At 43.8% G+C, this 18,456-nt stretch overlaps 2 long non-coding RNA genes across 2 annotated transcripts; one reads left to right on the top strand and one right to left on the bottom strand.

The window, feature by feature from the left end:
• Nucleotides 1-1,672: 1,672 nt before the first annotated feature.
• Nucleotides 1,673-5,660, bottom strand: LOC125536500. Its single transcript, XR_007295060.1, has 3 exons — nucleotides 5,153-5,660; nucleotides 2,791-2,944; nucleotides 1,673-2,123 (listed from the first exon to the last, which is right to left on the bottom strand). It is a non-coding gene; the product is annotated as an uncharacterized LOC125536500 (long non-coding RNA).
• On the top strand, nucleotides 2,836-4,880 carry LOC125536501. Its single transcript, XR_007295061.1, has 3 exons — nucleotides 2,836-2,967; nucleotides 4,265-4,451; nucleotides 4,640-4,880. It is a non-coding gene; the product is annotated as an uncharacterized LOC125536501 (long non-coding RNA).
• Nucleotides 5,661-18,456: the final 12,796 nt, after the last annotated feature.

Genomic DNA, 18,456 nt, shown 5'->3' with positions numbered 1-18,456 from the left:
ACATCAATGTGTGTGCAAGTAGACTAAATTAGAAGCCAATTGAGCATATGTGTGTGCAACTAGTCTTCCTGCCAACTAAACATCAATGTGTGTGCAACTAGACTACATTATAAGCCAACTAAACATCAATGTGTGTGCAACTAGACTACATTATAAGCCAACTAAACATCAATGTGTGTGCAACTAGACTATATTACAAGCCAACTAAACATCAATGTGTGTGTAACTAGACTACATTACAAGAGGAGGTTGCACATCGACTTTCGTCGAGGCAATAGACTAGTTGCACATCAAAGTTGTCGTGGTTTCTAGATTGCAACCTCATACGAAGGTGCAGCTTCAAACATTAGTTTTGGAAAAAAGTTGCACGATGTAGTAATAAAGTTGCACAATACAGTAATAGAGTTGCACAATATAGCATCAAAGTTGGCATAAAAAGTTCCTTAAAACATACTCATGCGGGATCTAGTTTCAAAGATCTCGTCGCGAGGATTCCAATAGTGAAAACGGATCTAAATTCTGAAGCACGGTTTAAAAGATATGATTTTTTAAAAATTTGAAAACCTGAATAAATGGACATGCGCATCCATGGAATAATGCGGTGTCTTGCCCATGTAACCATCCTAGTAGTACATGCCACGTCACGAATAAAGACAAAATTTAAACCACAAAACTACATGCATGCGTGTGTAAGACCGGCCGCTCGTTACCTTTAATTAATGCGTATGCACTTTTTAGAATTTAGGGGAACTTAAATCTCCATATTTGAGTGAATTTACACCTGCTATAATAATTCCCTACGAGCATAAGTGGATTAGTGAGGGCATTAGTTTGGATTATTAATGGAGTATGGTCATATGGTGGAAGTTGCTCTTCGAAATGTAGGATTCCTCTGATCTCACATCTTTTTTGTGTATTGGATGTCACAGCCGTAGCCATGAGAATGTAATAATTGCATTAGAGATCAATCATGCATCATTTTTAAATGAGCATCTAACCCTGATAGTTAGTTCTGTAGTTGGTAACTTGAATGTCGATCTTGATACTACCTTCTGTACTTTGTTGGACTTGAACGATTTTATGTCTTGCACACGGGAACGATTTTATGTCTGGTTAATAATAATTAGCAGTATCGCATCTGCATGTGTGCCTGTAGAGTTATGGTTATATATATTTCCCATGAAGTTTTAATGTGGTAATGCATGTTGAAGATATAGTTTAAGACAAAAGGAAAATGTGCTCTGGTTAGTTATTTAACGATGGGAACTTAAATATCCATATTTGAGTGAATTTACACCTGCTATAAGAATTCCCTACGAGCATAAGTGGATTAGTGAGGGCATTACTTTGGATTATTAATGGAGTATGGTCATATGGTGGAAGTTGCTCTTCGAAATGTTCGAAATGTTCGAAATGTAGGATTCCTCTGATCTCACATCTCTTTGTGTATTGGATGTCACAGCCGTAGCCATGAGAATGTAATAGTTGCACTAGAGATCAATCATGCATCATTTTTAAATGTCAACTTATTTATAATTTTTATAGTAAGCTTGGGATGTCGACACGTCTTAAATGTATCTATAATTTTTGTATGATTCATGTTACATCTATACTACTATTAAAAGACGAAACATGACTTTCCCTACATGCACCCCAAAAAGTGCACACAGGATAACCCCCCACGTCCGATCTGACCCATTAAGTTCCATCCAACTGTCCACGTTACATTCACCATACTACAATCAGATCTACGGTTCAAAACAAATGTTCTGCCGGCAGACTCCCCGCTTAGGATGCTAGACAACCCAACGATGGGAGCCCACGAAATTAAACAGCACGTCCGTGATCAACGCCGCCACCAACAGCTAAATAGAAAAAAAAAACACCGCCACCAGGCCACGAACCTGCCCTAGCAGGTGCCGTCTCGAGGAAACCTGGCGCCGTCCCGACGACCTGCCCTAGATCTGGTGTCCATAACGTCCTCGACTCGCTGGCCGCCGTCTCAAGGAAACCTGGCGCCATCCCGACACGCCGCCCTAGCTTCGGTGTCCACACCGTCCTCACCCTGGTGGCCGCACCATCTCAAGGACATTGGTCGACATCGGAGTACTTCCAGCCTGCCACTGCAAGGTTAGATTATTTCAATTTCCACATCTTATGATGAGAAAGAAAAATACAGGAAATTTCACCATTACACTTCTGATATATTATTTGTTACCATCATGTGTGTACAAATTTGATATCTACAGGACACCATGATCTATAATGGGGTAGTGCGGTACGGACTCCATTTCAGGGCCGCAAGCGAACAACGGCAATTCAGGTAAATACATATATCACCAACTCTTACCTACTTGGACCTTGTAAATCCTGAAGATCTCATTTCTCACAGGTCAAAAAGCATATCCAAAAGATTTAAGGAGACAAAGGGAGAGGGAGAGGTATGCATGATATTAAAAAAGGAGACGTGAGGCAAGGGATCATAAGAAAACTACATATGCTATTCTAAATGGAAAGCGCACTCCATAACACCCGTGGGCATACCGCCGGGTTTGTCCATTTTCTCTGTTCTTTATGATACATATGACGAATCACAAGTATATTCATATTGATGATCAATTATTTCTGACAGAAGATTTTCACACTGCAGAGAAGCCCACGGTGCACTCTGCTGTCACCCAACTATGATACAAACCAGTGGCGAAAGGTGATGTTTTTCTAACCAAACATAATAGCTTCATTTATGTGTGAACAACTGACATTGTACAGACAATTGTGATCCTGGCATACCTGTTGATGTGATGATGTCCGATGAGACTCCATTTCATGGTCCAAATTCATTAAAAACACCCCACAGTGCCGTTTCTAACAAGGAAAATGTCAATAATGTCGACTCTGGCATTGAATCTTCCCATCATACTGGGTGATGAGCGCCACTTCAAGCCTGGAGATGCAGCTTGTCAAAAGGTAAACTGTTGCTCGCGTGGCATGAGCAAAATAAAGAAGAAAAACAATCGTTGCTCATATTGTGCATCGTAGCTAATTTACGTCTATATCATACAGAAGAAAAACAACTGTTGCACATATTGTAGCTAATTCACACTTATATTTACAGAACAAAAGCAAGCACTTCAGAGGGAGAGGGATTTATGAATTTCAGTACAATTGTTCTTGATAACTAGATCTGTTATCGCAACTTGTTCTGACATCGAATGCAACACCTTTGACATCGATAATTTGCTCATGTCATGGATAACTAGATCTGTTATATTTACAGAAGAAAAGCAAGCACTTCAGAGGGAGAGGGATTTATGAATTTCAGTACAATTGTTCTTGATAACTAGATCTGTTATCGCAACTTGTTCTGACATCGAATGCAACACCTTTGACATCGATAATTTTCTCATGTCATGGATAACTAGATCTGTTATATTTACAGAAGAAAAGCAAGCACTTCAGAGGGAGAGGGATTTATGAATTTCAGTACAATCGTTCTTGATAACTAGATCTATTATCGCAACTTGTTCTGACATCGAATGCAACACCTTTGACATCGATAATTTGCTCATGTCATGGATAACTAAATCTGTTATATTTACAGAAGAAAAGCAAGCACTTCAGAGGGAGAGGGATCTATGAATTTCAGTACAATTGTTCTTGATAACTAGATCTGTTATAGCAACTTGTTCTGACATCAAATGCAACACCTTTGACGTCGATAATTTGCTCATGTCATGGATCTTTTTTACATTGCAAGTCTTCAGATTGTAGCTAATTCACACTCATATTTACAGAAGAAAAGCAAGCACTTCAGAGGGAGAGGGATTTATGAATTTCAGTACAATTGTTCTTGATAACTAGATCTATTATAGCAACTTGTTCTGACATCGAATGCAACACCTTTGACATCGATAATTTGCTCATGTCATGGATCTTTTTTTACATTGCAAGTCTTCATATTGTATTAGTTCACCACTATTATGTGCTGCAATGGAGATATAGCTTGTAGACGATGAGTATATCAGCCATGCGACCACAATGCTTTTCACAAAGCTGTGACATTCTCTACCAATGTGAAATATTTCTAATGAAAACTGCAAGCATCTATGACATCTGCGTAATGTATAGTTTTTTTGAGCATGTAAAGTTACTTCCATTCTGACTGAAGTCAAAATTCTTGCTTATTGTTAGGGATAGAGTGTGAAGCAGGTTGTTTATTAAATATCATGATAGCAATTAACTGTAAGTTAATCTATAAGAGCAGGTTGATACATGCAAGGACAGAATTATCGCTGCCCTGGACACACTATGGCCTACATCTTCATGGGAGAGAATTTTTGCTTCTAGGCAGGAAGCAGATACAACTTTTCTTGGTGGGCGTGGTTTTGGAACAGCCATGTCTTCTCTAATTGAGTACTTGAGTTCAGAGTATGGTTATACTTTTGCTTAGGGTAAGTTAACACGTCTCTTTCTACAAATTTTAAATGCTTCTTGTCAGGAAGGCAATTATGTTTGTAAGGATAGTGTATTTTGCAAAGACTTTTGTACTTGCTGTTTTTATGTCTAACTACCAACTGTTTATTCTTAAATAAAAATAGCAGTGTAATTGCTTTTCTTACTGGTGCTCTTGATTATGAAGATGGTCAACTAGACACTAAGAGATATGGTGAGCAATATGCTAGCAAAGGGGAAGATGTTGACCTCATGTTGCTCCCTGAGCAGATACCTTCCTATAGAGATCTGGTAAGCTTGTGCTTCTTTTGAGTAAAAAAATTCCATCCATTAGTGAAATTTTGAAACAGGCCACCGTGGTGCTGTTGCTGTTCAAACAGGAGTATGTGTACACATATTTGCAGGCGAATGCTATCCTAAGATTGACTTACAGTTAATTGCTATCCTTAGATTGACTGAACTTCAGTACATTACTTCTCTTCTGACTTGAAGATGTCCTCGAATGCCAAATTGCTCCGCAGACTTTGAACCCCTTTCATTTTCTTTCATGTAAAGTTTTTTTAAATGGCAGTAGATGTTGAGTAATCTATGCTAGCAATGTGATGTTAGAGAGAGGCGTGTGGAACCGCATCAGGGAGGGAAGGGAACCAAATCTAGCACCGTACCAAATCGAAACGAGGAGAGGGAGGAAAAGGGAGACCTTCCACGACGACCCGACGTCCCAAGAAGAAGAAGCATCCTCCCCCTACATCGAGCTGAGTTGGTGATGCTTGATGGCGTCGGAGCGGGGGCAGGGCGGCGGCGTCCCGAGTTCCATGGCCCTTGACGACGGCGCGACTCTCCTCAATCTGGCGCCGACTGAACCTGAGGTGCTCGTGGTTGTGGGACGCCATGGAGCTCTAGGTCGAAGCGTCCTCACCACGTACACGCAGTGGATCTCAGTTCGCTCCGAGATGCCCGCCCCGCATCACATCCAGCAGCTCACGGCTTGATCTGCGTCGGGGCACGGAGGCGGTAGAGTCCATCTACGGAACACCGGCGGGGTTGGCCATGAGGCGAGGCGAGGCCATGTTGGGGAGAGGAGACGGAGTGCGCCGGCGGGCTGGAGTGGAGGCGGCGTGCAAAGGAGAGGATGCAGCGGGGAGAGCAGGCGGCGGGGAGAGCAGGCGGCGGGGAAAGCGAAGTGTCTGTCTGAGCGGTGAGAGACTGATAGCCTCTCAGTGGCTGCTTTTTTTAGTTGTTTTCTTTTTAATAGAAAATGCTCTTCTTTTTGGAAGTAGCGTCTGTTTATACGCGCAAATAAGAGCATCTACAGCCAACAACAACAACAACAAAGCCTTTAATCCCAAACAAATTGGGGTAGGCTAGAGGTGAAACTCATAAAATCTCGCAACCAACTCATGGCTCTGGCACATGGATAGCAAGCTTCCACGCACCCCTGTCCATACCTAGCTCTTTGGTGACACTCCAATCCTTCAGGTCTCTCTTAACGGACTCCTCCCATGTCAAATTCGGTCTGCCCCGCCCTCTCTTGACATTCTCCGCACGCTTTAGCCGTCCGCTATGCACTGGAGCTTCTGGAGGCCTGTGCTGAATATGCCCAAACCATCTCAGACGATGTTGGACAAGCTTCTCTTCAATCGGTGCTACCGCAACTCTATCTCGTATATCATCATTCCAGACTCGATCCTTCCTCGTGTGGCCACACATCCATCTCAACATACGCATGTTCGCCACACCTAACTATTGAACATGTCGCCTTTTAGTCGGCCAACACTCAGCGCCATACAACATTGCGGGTCGAACCGCCGTCCTGTAGAACTTGCCTTTTAGCTTTTGTGGCACTCTCTTGTCACAGAGAATGCCAGAAGCTTGGCGCCACTTCATCCATCCGGCTTTGATTCGATGGTTCACATCTTCATCACAGCCGGATTAAACAAAATTGACTCACTGTTTTTACGTTTACAGAGCCATGTCTCTCACTTTTTGTACATGTCCGATCACATACATGTGATTGGTGGAGAAGGAGAGAGAGAAAAATATGTTCTATGGGAGGACCCAATCCTATGTGGCGGACGCAGGACCACTGTCCGGGCACGCCCGGGCACTCCTCATACTCATCACATATATGAGATGAATATGAGGGTTGACAGATAGCCTGGGCGTTTAAGGAGGCTTTGAGGGGTCCGGTTGGGTCAACTTTTTGCTATTTTTTTGTTTTTCTCTCCTGTCCGGTCAGTCGTCCCTGCGTCCACCCGATCAATTTGAGGAGTCCTGTTGTACATGCTCTAAGTATAGGCGTTCCTTTGCTTGCTTTGTGTGGCTTGATTAGAACTTCTATAGATGCAATTGCTTCATTTGGCTCGGACGTGCCCGGACACGTCTGTTTTGAACCCTCATTCTCCTTGTAAAACAACCACCCTTCTCATATTGTCCGGTCATATGCATATGATTGGTGAAGAGAGAAAAAGGAAAAGAAAGAAAAAAAAGGTGGTCCGCAATCGGCCAAATCCCTATTGCCTTCCCACATATGGGTTGGCTATGGGGCTTGCCGGTCAGTTCGACGCTTGGACCAGATATGAGGCGTCCGATTGGGTTGTATTTTCTTTGTCCGAACAATTACTGAAGAGCCTATCCTGTGTTTAGAGCGGATATGGGGGTCGATTGTAGATGCTCTTAAGCCATTCAGATTTAACATATTGTCGACTAAATGGAGTATCACGTGTCTCTTTTGTTCTTTGCCCTTTGATCATTTGATTTGTATTTAGCGTTTGGGAGAGAAATAAGATTTAAAATACATGATTGATGTTTTTATCATGTATTAGAATACGTGCGTTGCACGTGCATACTTACTAGTTGTTAGTTACAAATATTTGAGGCATGCTTCTTTATAAATTTCTATTGCACCAATTAATTTCTGGTGTAAGTTCCTGTTTTTGTTGTATTTGGTATTTCAGAGAGAAATCTGAGAAAAGTGATTACCAAGGCCCAACCCTTTGGGGGGGGGGGGGTGGGGGGGGGACAGGGTCTAGGTGCCCACCTTACAGGGGCGCCTACGGCCCGTGGGCACCCTGAGGTTGCCTCGAGTGCTCGATGATCTATATATTCTCCGGAACCCTAAATATCGAGCATTTTTTCGCTAATGCCACATCGCGTTTCCGAGGCAATCTTCCTTTTTAGTCCAGTCCTGATCTGAACTGTCGGAGGGGGGAGTCATCTTCACCATCATCAACCTCAATCCTCGCGCTCAAAGATGAGTTGTGAGTAGTCTACCCCCTGACTATGCCAAAGTTGTAATCTGTCCATCTTGATGTGTTTAAATGATCGATACAATAGCCATACAAGCTTTCCTACATGATTATGGTTAATCTGATGTATCTATAACAATGGTGTTGATCATGTGATGGATTATTTTTTATGTTCACATTAATGCATGACATCTTGTTTGATCTATAAATGTATATTTCTCTCCGATTACTTGTTTATTCTTGGGCAGTTCAGATCGGTAATCAGTAGTGGGAGAGATATTCATTACTTGGGTTCAATTTTACAAAAGTAAACTACCAGAGCGACAAAAAGTAGAAAAGATTTGTATTGAATTGTTGTCATTAAGTGTTAAGGTTTATTAGAGGGTCCATTGGAATCCCGTAAACACAGCAATATGTCATTTTGCTCAAAGTAATCACCTGGGTTCACACTTAATGTTCAGATGATGCAGAGGATCTTGATCTATGGACGAGCTATTTAGCTATAAGATGCAGAGGGTATCTCAGTCTAGTAATATTACGGATGTACTGCGTATGTAGAATCAACACATTCATATGTTTGACATGAGCATGAAATATTTAATTATGTACCTTATCACATGATTATGTTACCTACCGCACTTTTATGTATTGGAGAATTATACTTGGTGAACATATGAACCACAGTCCAAATTTTAGCATAAGAATCACCTTCCAACAACTTTTACACACACTTTATTTTTAGTTTTGTTTTATTCCAAAAGTACAAAAACATTATTTTCCATCCTATCTTTTTATTGTCTTGTGCAACTGTTGGAAATATGCCCTAGAGACAGTATTATTATATTTTTGTATTCATAATTAAGAGTTTATATTTTATGCTATAACTGCTATGATCCTTATGAAGGAAATATGCCCTAGAGGCAATAATAAGGTTGTTATTTATATTTCCTTATATCATGATAAATTTTTATTATTCATGCTAGAATTGTATTAACCGGAAACTTAGTACATGTGTGAATATATAGACAAACAGAGTGTCACTAGTATGCCTCTACTTGACTAGTTTGTTAATCAAAAGATGGTTAAGTTTCCTAGCCATAGACATGAGTTGTCATTTGATGAACGGGATCACATCATTAGAGAATGATGTGATTGACTTGACCCATCCATTAGCTTAGCACTATGATCGTTTAATTATTGCTATTGCTTTCTCCATAACTTATACATGTTCCTATGACTATGAGATTATGCAACTCCCGAATACCGGAGGAACACTTAGTGTGCTATCAAACGTCACAATGTAACTGTGTGATTATAAAGATGCTCTACAGGTGTCTTTGATGGTGTTTTTTGAGTTGGCATAGATCGAGATTAGGATTTGTTACTCCGATTGTCAGAGAGGTATCTCTGGGCCCTCTCGGTAATGCACATCACTATAAGCCTTGCAAGCAATGTGACTAATGAGTTAGTTACGGGATGATGCATTATGAAACGAGTAAAGAGACTTTCCGGTAACGATATTGAACTAGGTATTGAGATACCGACGATCGAATCTCGGGCAAGTAACATACTGATGACAAAGGGAACAGCGTATGTTGTTATGAGGTTTGACCGATAAAGATCTTCGTAGAATATGTAGGAACCAATATGAGCATCCAGGTTCCGCTATTGGTTATTGACCGGAGATGAGTATCGGTCATGTCTACATAGTTCTCGAACCCGTAGGGTCCGCACGCTTAATGTTCGATGACGATCGGTATTATGAGTTTATGTGTTTTGATATACCGAAGGTAGCTCAGAGTCCCGGATGTGATCACGGACATGACGAGGAGTCTCGAAATGGTCGAGACATAAAGATTGATATATTGGATGACTATATTCGGACACCTGATGAGTTTCGGAACTTACCGGATATATATCGGAGTGCCGGGGGGTTATCGGAACTGTCGTGGAATTGTCACGACAGATGTCCTAGTGAAAGGACTTAGTTGTAGGGCCATCGCAACTAGGAATCTTAAAGGGGTTAATTGGGACAAAGGACACGAGAGGTTTTATACTAGTTCGGCCCCTTACGATGAAGGTAAAAGCCTACGTCTAGTTGTGTTGGTATTGCTGGGGGTTTCGATCACCGAGAGGCTTAACTTGCCGGCTTGGTTATTGATCTCTTGTTTCTTGCCCTAAGCCGCCACCGGGTCGTCCCCTTATATACACGGGTTGACACCTGGTGGCCTATAAAGTCCCGGCCGGCTCATAATCATGTCTGGCTCGGTGACTTCCTTTACATGCCTTTCTTTACAAGTCTTTCCTTACATACGGCGGTTTGCAATATTGGGCCTTAAGCCGCCTCTAGGCTTTTGGGCCTTCTATAATATTTGATAAACTATCATCTTAATGTTTACTGGGCTTCTTGTGTACCCCGCCGTTGGGGATGACCCGGCCCCTCCTAGGCGGGTCATAACTGATAGTTATATCCCCAACATTAGGCCCCAGGTTGACTTTGAACTTCGTTCTTTGTCAATCTTCAACACTTCGACGAAATCCATCTTCTTATCCTCGCAGAAGTTCTTGTAACCCGCCATGACGTCATCTCTTGAAAACGCAAAAAACTTTTATGACGTCATCTCCCAACGGATCTTCATCTTTAATGTCTTCCGAGAATCGAGGCGTCAATGTAGTTGGATAACCATTATTCGGCTCCCCCTCGATTTTTGCACCCGTCTGTTCACATGTTTCCTTATAAATAGGCACGCCTCGGCCTTCCTCATTCTTCTCTCTCTCTCCGTCTTCTTCCTCTCGCAACCCTCCTACTGCTCGAGCCTCACCGCCGCCGCGCTTCTGCTCCGTCTCCGTCGACCTTGGCCGCTGCATCAACCCGAGTCGATCCAGAGAACGGCTGCGACCTCCACAGGAGATCCGTGGTTGTAAGTTTTCTTCTTTTCACTTCTCAGATCCGCATTAGGGTTTCCAGACTCCTTCATGTTCTTCATAGTTCATTGCAGTTCGTCGTAGTTCTTCCACCGCAGGCCTCTTCTTGATCCAAAAAGATATATATGCTTGTGCGGTAGCGTTTTTGTGCCTACTTTTGATGCCCACAGATCCCTTTCTCTGGTTCAAAGATCTCATTAGAACTCACAGACTCATCTGCGCTAAACTTTTTAGGTCTAGAATTTTTCCCATTTTGAATAGCCATTTGATCCAGAATAATACCAAGCATTTAGGAAACTTGTTTGTCTCAACACTTAGCTGAATTTGCTTTTCTCAAATACCTGTAGTCATGCCAGCTTACTGTGCCGGCTTACTTTTCCTTATATGACATTAGCCCTTAACTAAGCCGCCATTACTTCCCCGTATTATCATCATTCAACTGTTAATTTCACCATTGAATTGAACCGGCATGTTGCCTTTCTTTTCAGTTCGTTTTTGAACATCAAGCCGTCCAAAGCGCCAACCATCTGCAACTGGGTTCCCTCAACCGCAACTGAGGAACGTTTGAAAGAGTTCTTTACCATAGGATTTTTGCCAGCGAAAACCGTCATGTCTTACCGTGCTCCTGACCCGGAGGTAGAACGGCCCAATCCAAGAGACGGCGAAGTGATTGTTTTTACTGACCATATGAACCCTGGCTTTTCACCGCCCGGCTCAAAGTTCTTCAGAGATGTCCTCCACTTTTTCAAACTCCATCCTCAAGATATCGGGCCCAACTCCATATCTAATATCTGCAATTTCCAAGTGCTCTGTGAGGTGTACCTTCAGGAAGAGACGACCGTGGAGCTGTTTAGAGAATACTTTTATCTGAATCGGCAGAATGAGTGCACCAACGGCCTTAGCTTGGAGCTTGGAGGCATCTCAATTCAGCGTCGGCAGGGCGCTGTCTTCCCCCTCATAGTCTTACCGAGTCATCCCAAAGACTGGAACCAGACTTGGTTCTACTGTCAAGATATCTCACCAGCAAATGAGAAGCCACTACCGAGTTATCGCGCCGAGCGTCTTGACTCCAAATTTGCGCTCCCTGACAAGCTTACGGCTGCCGAACATAGGAAGCTGATCCCATCCATAAAAAGGATTAACGCCTTATTAGGAAACGACTTGACTGGAGTTGACATGACCCGCTGCTGGATCTCATGGCGGGTTATTCCTGTGAGCCGTCGATCAAAGTTGATGTACGAGTATGGTGGAGGCCCAGACGACTCTCTTCATCACAGCCCCGTTCAATTAACGGAAGCAGATATTGTTTCAATGTCAACCCTTCTGGTGAACTGGAAGTACGAAGATTGCAGTATCGTCGGGTTAAACCCTTTCTGCAAGCTTAACCCGGCGCCAGAAGTAAGGAGACTCTGATCTCTCTTGTTTGTATTTTTCTCAGCCGTATTATTTAACACTTACCTAACCTTTCATTTTGTTTTTACCTTTTTACAAGCCAAATCTGACTTCTGGAAGGTGAAATATGACCACGAAGCTGCCAAGAAAGCAAGAATCGCTGCCATAACCGCCAAGAAAACGACCCGGAGGTCCAAAAAGAAGAAAAGGAGCACTGTTGAAGACATGATGGAACTCGACGAAACTTCTGAGTTGGAGGTAGCCCTTGACTCCCTTGGCCGATTCTTTAATAATCTTATTAACTCTGATCATTACCAGGACGACACGGGGGCCAGTCAGGCCATGGAAGAAGAGGTAACTATTTCCTCCGACTCAACACATTGGCCAAGACAGAAACTTCGAGTCGTAACTCGGAAAGTAAGGTTTTCACACCCTTTGGCTTATCTGGACCCTCACTTTCTTTTGAAAAAGCAGCAACATGAGAGCCGCTGTCAAGCTCGGACGGAAGACAAACCGGCTGTTGCTCTTCAACAAACTCCCCAAAAACGCCGGAATGAGGTTTACTTCTTTTGTCTTTAACTCTGTTTAATGGATCCTTTCCCTTGCATTATTTTAACTTTATTTTATCTTTTCAGGAGGTATCTCGCTCTTCTGGCGACTCATCGCAGACCCAATTTCCGGCCTTCAAGACTGCCCCTGGGTAATGAAAAATCCTCCTTTTTCCGAGTTGTTCAAATTGCATCTTTGTACTGAGTCCTGCAACATTTCTCTTAGTGGCCAAGCTAAGTCCAAGAAGGCAAAGGCAGCTAAACCGGCAGAAGACCCGCCAATCCTTGCATCTGACCCGGCAGGCCACCTTCTCCTCCATTAACTGACGCTCCAGAAGACCCGCCTGTCGATGCAGAAGCAAATCCTCCCGAGCCGTCGTTTGATGAGACCATCGTGAATCCTTTCGCAACTGGACCATTAAGCTTAGCCAACCCGCCATCACCATCTGCACAAGACATTTTGATCACCGGGAGTCGTTTTATTGAACCAGGGAATCCAACCGTGCTGGCTCGCCACACGGTGAAACAAGAGGCATTGGAGAAGCAGAAAGTGCGCTTTGATGTTGCCAATTATGATCATCTAAATGCCAACGATATTTTATCCGGCTATCTCAGCCATGTGCACTCCAGTCGCGACTCCGAGATTGAAATGGTCAAACAGTTGTACCTGAAATACGAGGTATGTTCTTCCGGCTTATCTATATTCCGCCAGCCCCCAAGTCTTCAGATTATAAGAGAACCAGAATGACCTGTAGACTTTATGATATAGGCCAAGACTTTTACCTTTGAAACTTTTCTTGAGTTCAGTAAAATAGAACAAAGCTTCACCTGTAGTCCCCAAGGGCCGGTTCATTTTGTTCATAGATGAGCCGGTACGTTAAATTGTCTTGTCCCGTATTCAAAGAATTTCATAATCCAGTTTAACCTTGAGAAACTTGCTGAATAGCATATATTAGCCCCCAAGTGCCAAGTGTTGTTACTTTGTAAAGTACTTGGGACTTAAAGTATGTCTTTAGAGTCATAAGAAATTGTTTTGGCATACATTAGCCCCCAAGTGTCAAGTGGTTTTTTGTAAAGTACTTGAGACTTGAATCTTGATGTTTGAACCTTTGAGCAAAATCTTGACTCATCTGAGCACGTTTTCTTGCAAAATGCCTTATCTGAACTGAACTCGCAATTGACTGATGCAAAGACCCGGCTAGCAGGTCAGGAAGCAGAAATCAAGTCTGCCAACTCCAAATTGCAAATAAGTCTCTCTGAGACGGAAAATTTGAAGACCAGCTTCGCTGCCAAGAAGAAAACCTGGGCAGAGGAAAAAACGCTTCTGACACAACGCGCCGAGAAGGCCGAAGCAGCCCTTGAAGAGGTTTTGACAGAATTGAACGGTTTAAAGGGCTGGGTGTCTCAAATGGTGGCCGCCATCTTTGGTAAGCCGTCTATATGTAATCCTGTGTACTTTTTTGCTGATCCAGAATATAAGCCGCCAGCTGACTTTGTTTATAAAATATGTGCAGGCCCACGAAGCAAGAATCTGAGCCAAGATCATGTGATTAAACTGAAGGCAGTGTATACTTTAGTAGAGCAACTGTATATTGGCGCACAACAGGCGCTTGCTGCCATCTCTCGTGCCAATCAAGGACCCAACCGGCTCAGCGATGTTTTAAAGAAGCTGTCAATTTTGCCCGCCAGGTTCCAAGAGGTTAAGCGCTCCTGTGCGAGAGCCGGAGCTTTGACTGCCCTGAGCTGCTCCAAGGCTTGGGTGCCAGATCTAGACCCGACTGATGTAGCCAGAGGGTACCCCACGGTAAAGGAAGACGGGTCACTGTTTGAACAGGACAACTTTGTTGCTTGCGTGAGGAGGTGCGACCTCAGGCGACTATTCTTGGAGATGAAACCAACATCGACAAGTACCAGCCGGGTTTTGATGTTGAAAATAAGAAGATGGCAACTCCCTCGTACAAGGTGACGGATTTAATCCCGCATGTTCGTGAAAATACATTTGCCCCGGAAGTTGACCCGGCCGGCCTGATTGATGAAGAAGCAGAATTTGTCACCGTGAATGGTTTTGACTGGTCAAAACCCAGCTTCCAGTTATCAGAGGGCGGTGATCCGACGAGGGAGGAGCAATAACCATCTTCATGGGCTTTAAAAGCCTTGTAATAGTTTAGCTGTGAAAACACTGCATGCTTTGCTTATGCCATCGCGCATAAAACACTTGTATGTGATTCTGTGTTTCCTGATGTCAATATATGCATCATATTTATGGTTATCCCTGTAATACTTCAGCTCTGTTCCTGTAAATACAAGAGAAAAAACCTAGCTTGGCGGCTTAGTACCGAACGGGTTAAAACACCCAGCTTGTAGCCAATATGAAAACAGAAACGGATATAAAAAGAGAACAAGGCTGAAACTAACCCTTTGGTTAATGCAGCAGGCAATTGCATATAAACAACAACCATACTTGTACCTTTGATCCTTAGACCACCGGTTTAAATAATCTGGGTGATGAAGTTTATAACTCAATATTTTTGAGAAGTCAATGCTTCTGAATACTTAATGATCATCATACCTTGGCGGCTTTGTTGTCAAATAGTCCAGCCGGCGAAGAAGATCATGCTAATTATTTGTGAAATCTAAAGAACAAAAAACTAAAAAGCAAAGAACAGGTAATAAGTACGATTTAACTTTCTATTTGGGGGTTTCTGATTCGAATACGATCAGTAAACCGGACCAAAGGGGTTAAGCTAAGGTTCGAATACGACCATATAGCCCCTAGTGGCTTTGGCGTTGCGCTGATCAAGAGGGTACCGACAGCTATGTTCTCTTTGGTTCGAATACGACCTATGTTTGAACAGGAAGCCCCCAAATGACCTTGAGAGGTTTTTAACGACCCTGATTCGAATACGATCCAAGTCGGACCCAAAAGGGGTTAAGCTATGATTCAGATACGATCAAGAAGCCCCCTAGTGAGTTTGGCCTTGAGCCGATCAAGAGAGTTACGACAGCTATATTCTCTTTGGTTTGAATACGACCTATGTTTGAACAGGAAGCCCCCAAGTGACCATGAGATTTGCAGCTAGATTCGAATACGATCATAAGCCGGACCAAAAAAGGTTAAACTTGATTCAAATATGATCAGCTCCTTAATGCTCATTTGAGAATAAGAAATAACAAAGATGCACAATCTTTTGAAAAAGGAAAGAGACCGATGGTCCTGCTTTATTACTTATCATGGTATATACAATGTTAAAGTATTTACATGATGAGAGCCGGTGGCTCAGGTGTAGTATGGCCGAAGTTGAGCAATGTTCCACGGCCGGCGGGTCTCTTCCTCCGACTTACGTGAGTCTTTGTGCTCTCGAACGTCAATGAGGTAATATGACCCGTTGTTTAAGTTCTTGCTGACCACAAAAGGTCCTTCCCAAGGTGGGGATAACTTGTGTGCATCTGACAGATCCTAGATGAGCCGGAGCACCAGGTCACCTTCCTGAAAAGTCCTGGACTTAACCCGCCGGCTGTGATAACGGCGTAGGTCCTGTTGATAAATTGCTGATCGAGCCGCTGCTAAGTCTCGTTCCTCATCTAACAAGTCAAGTGCATCCTGTCTGGCTTGTTCATTATTAGCTTCAACATAACCCGCCACACGGGGCGAGTCATGACAGATGTCACTAGGTAGCACTGCTTCTGCACCATACACCATGAAGAAAGGTGTGTAACCTGTGGACCTGTTAGGTGTGGTGTTGATACTCCACAGCACCGAGGGTAATTCCTCTACCCAAAAACCCGGCGTTCGCTGCAAGGCAACCATCAGCCGGGGTTTGAGACCTTTTAAAATTTCCTGATTCGCTCTCTCAGCTTGACCATTGGACTAAGGATGAGCTACAGAAGAAACATCAAGCCGGATATGCTCACGTTGACAAAACTCCTCCATAGCCCCTTGGGATAGATTAGTGCCATTGTCAGTGATAATGTTGTGTGGAAAACCAAAACGGAAGATCACCTTTTTCATGAACTGAACCACCGTGGCCGCATCACACTTACTCACCGGCTCTGCCTCAACCCACTTTGTGAATTTATCAACTGCCACTAAAAGATGTGTTTTTTGTCCTTAGACCTTTTGAAAGGTCCCACCATGTCAAGCCCCCAGACCGCAAACGGCCAAGTGATTGGAATCATCCGGAGTTCTTGAGCCGGCACATGTGCTCGTCGTGCGAACTTTTGACATCCATCACATCTGCTGACCAGATCCTCCGCATCAGCGTGAGCCGTCAACCAGTGAAAACCGTGACGAAAAGCCTTGGCCACCAGAGATTTTGACCCGGCGTGATGACCGCAATCGCCTTCATGGATCTCAAGAAGTATTTCTTGGCCTTCTTCAGGGGAAACACACCGCTGAAACGCTCCAGAAACGCTGCGATGGTATAATTCTCCATCAGAAATCGTCATTGACTTAGACCGCCGGGTTATCTGTCGAGCCAGGGTCTCATGCGCTGGCAACTCGCCTCGGGTCATGTAAGCCAAGAACGACACTGCCCAGTCTGGGATGACATGAAGAGCCGCCACCAACTATGCCTCCGGGTCAGGAACGGCTAGATCTTCTTCTTTGGGCAACTTAACAGACGGGTTATGCAAGACATCCAAAAAGTGTTAGGTGGCACCGGCTTACGCTGAGATCCCAACTGGCTTAGAGCATCAGACGCTTCGTTCTTCCTCCGGTCAATATGCTCCACCTGAAATCCTTTGAAATGTCCTGCAACCGCATCAACTTCACGGCGATAAGCCGCCATGAGAGGGTCTTTGGAATCCCACTTCCCTGATACCTGTTGAGCCACTAAGTCCAAGTCGCCAAGACACCTGACCCGGCTCAGGCTCATCTCTTTGGCCACTCGAAGACCATGGAGCAAGGCTTCATACTCTGCTGCGTTGTTAGTGCAAGGAAACATCAGCCGTAACACATAACAAAATTTGTCACATCGAGGGGAGGTTAAAACAATTCCAGCCCCCGAGCCTTCCAACTGTCTAGACCCATCAAAATGAATAGTCCAATATGTGTTGTCTGGTTTCTCTTCTGGCATCTGCATTTCTGTCCAATCATTGATAAAATCAACCAGTGATTGAGACTTGATCGCAGTACATGGCACATACTTTAATCCATGGGACCCAAGCTCAATGGCCCACTTGGCGACTCGTCCAGTGGATTCTCTGTTTTGAATGATGTCTCCCAAGGGAGCAGAGCTAACCAAAGTGATTGGGTGACCCGAAAAATAATGTTTAAGCTTCCGGCTCGCCATGAACACCCCATACACTAGCGTCTGCCAATGTGGATAGCGTTGTTTGGATTCAATTAATACCTCACTGACGTAGTAAACCGGCCGTTGAACCGGATGTTCCTTGCCAACCTCCTTGCGCTCCACCACAATTGCCACACTAACAGCTTGTGAATTGGAGGCTATGTTAACAACAGCAGCTCTTTCTCAATTGGAGCAGCAAGGACCGGCGGCTCAGCAAGCTGTGTCTTCAGATCTTCAAAAGCAGAGTTTGCAACATCGCTCCAAACAAAATCATCTATTTTCTTCATCATCTAATACAAAGGCATCGCCTTCTCCCCTAGCCGGCTTATGAACCGGCTCAAAGCAGCGACACGAACCGCCAGCCGTTGAACGTCATTGATGCATGTTGGTTTGGCCAGGGATGTAATTGCCTTGATTTTCTCCGGGTTAGCTTCAATACCTCGGTTGGACACCAAAAAACCCAAGAGCTTGCCAGCTGGGACTCCAAAAACACACTTAGCCGGGTTAAGCATCATTTTGTAGACCCGGAGATTATCAAAGGTCTCTTTCAGATCTGCGACCAAGGTTTCCTCTTTCCTGAATTTTACCACTATATCATCC

Source organism: Triticum urartu, chromosome 2, assembly GCF_003073215.2.
Source record: "Triticum urartu cultivar G1812 chromosome 2, Tu2.1, whole genome shotgun sequence".
In the NCBI taxonomy this organism is placed as follows: domain Eukaryota; kingdom Viridiplantae; phylum Streptophyta; class Magnoliopsida; order Poales; family Poaceae; genus Triticum; species Triticum urartu.
The sequence above is the reverse complement of the archived record's forward strand: the minus strand, read 5'-3'. Positions and strand labels throughout refer to the sequence as shown.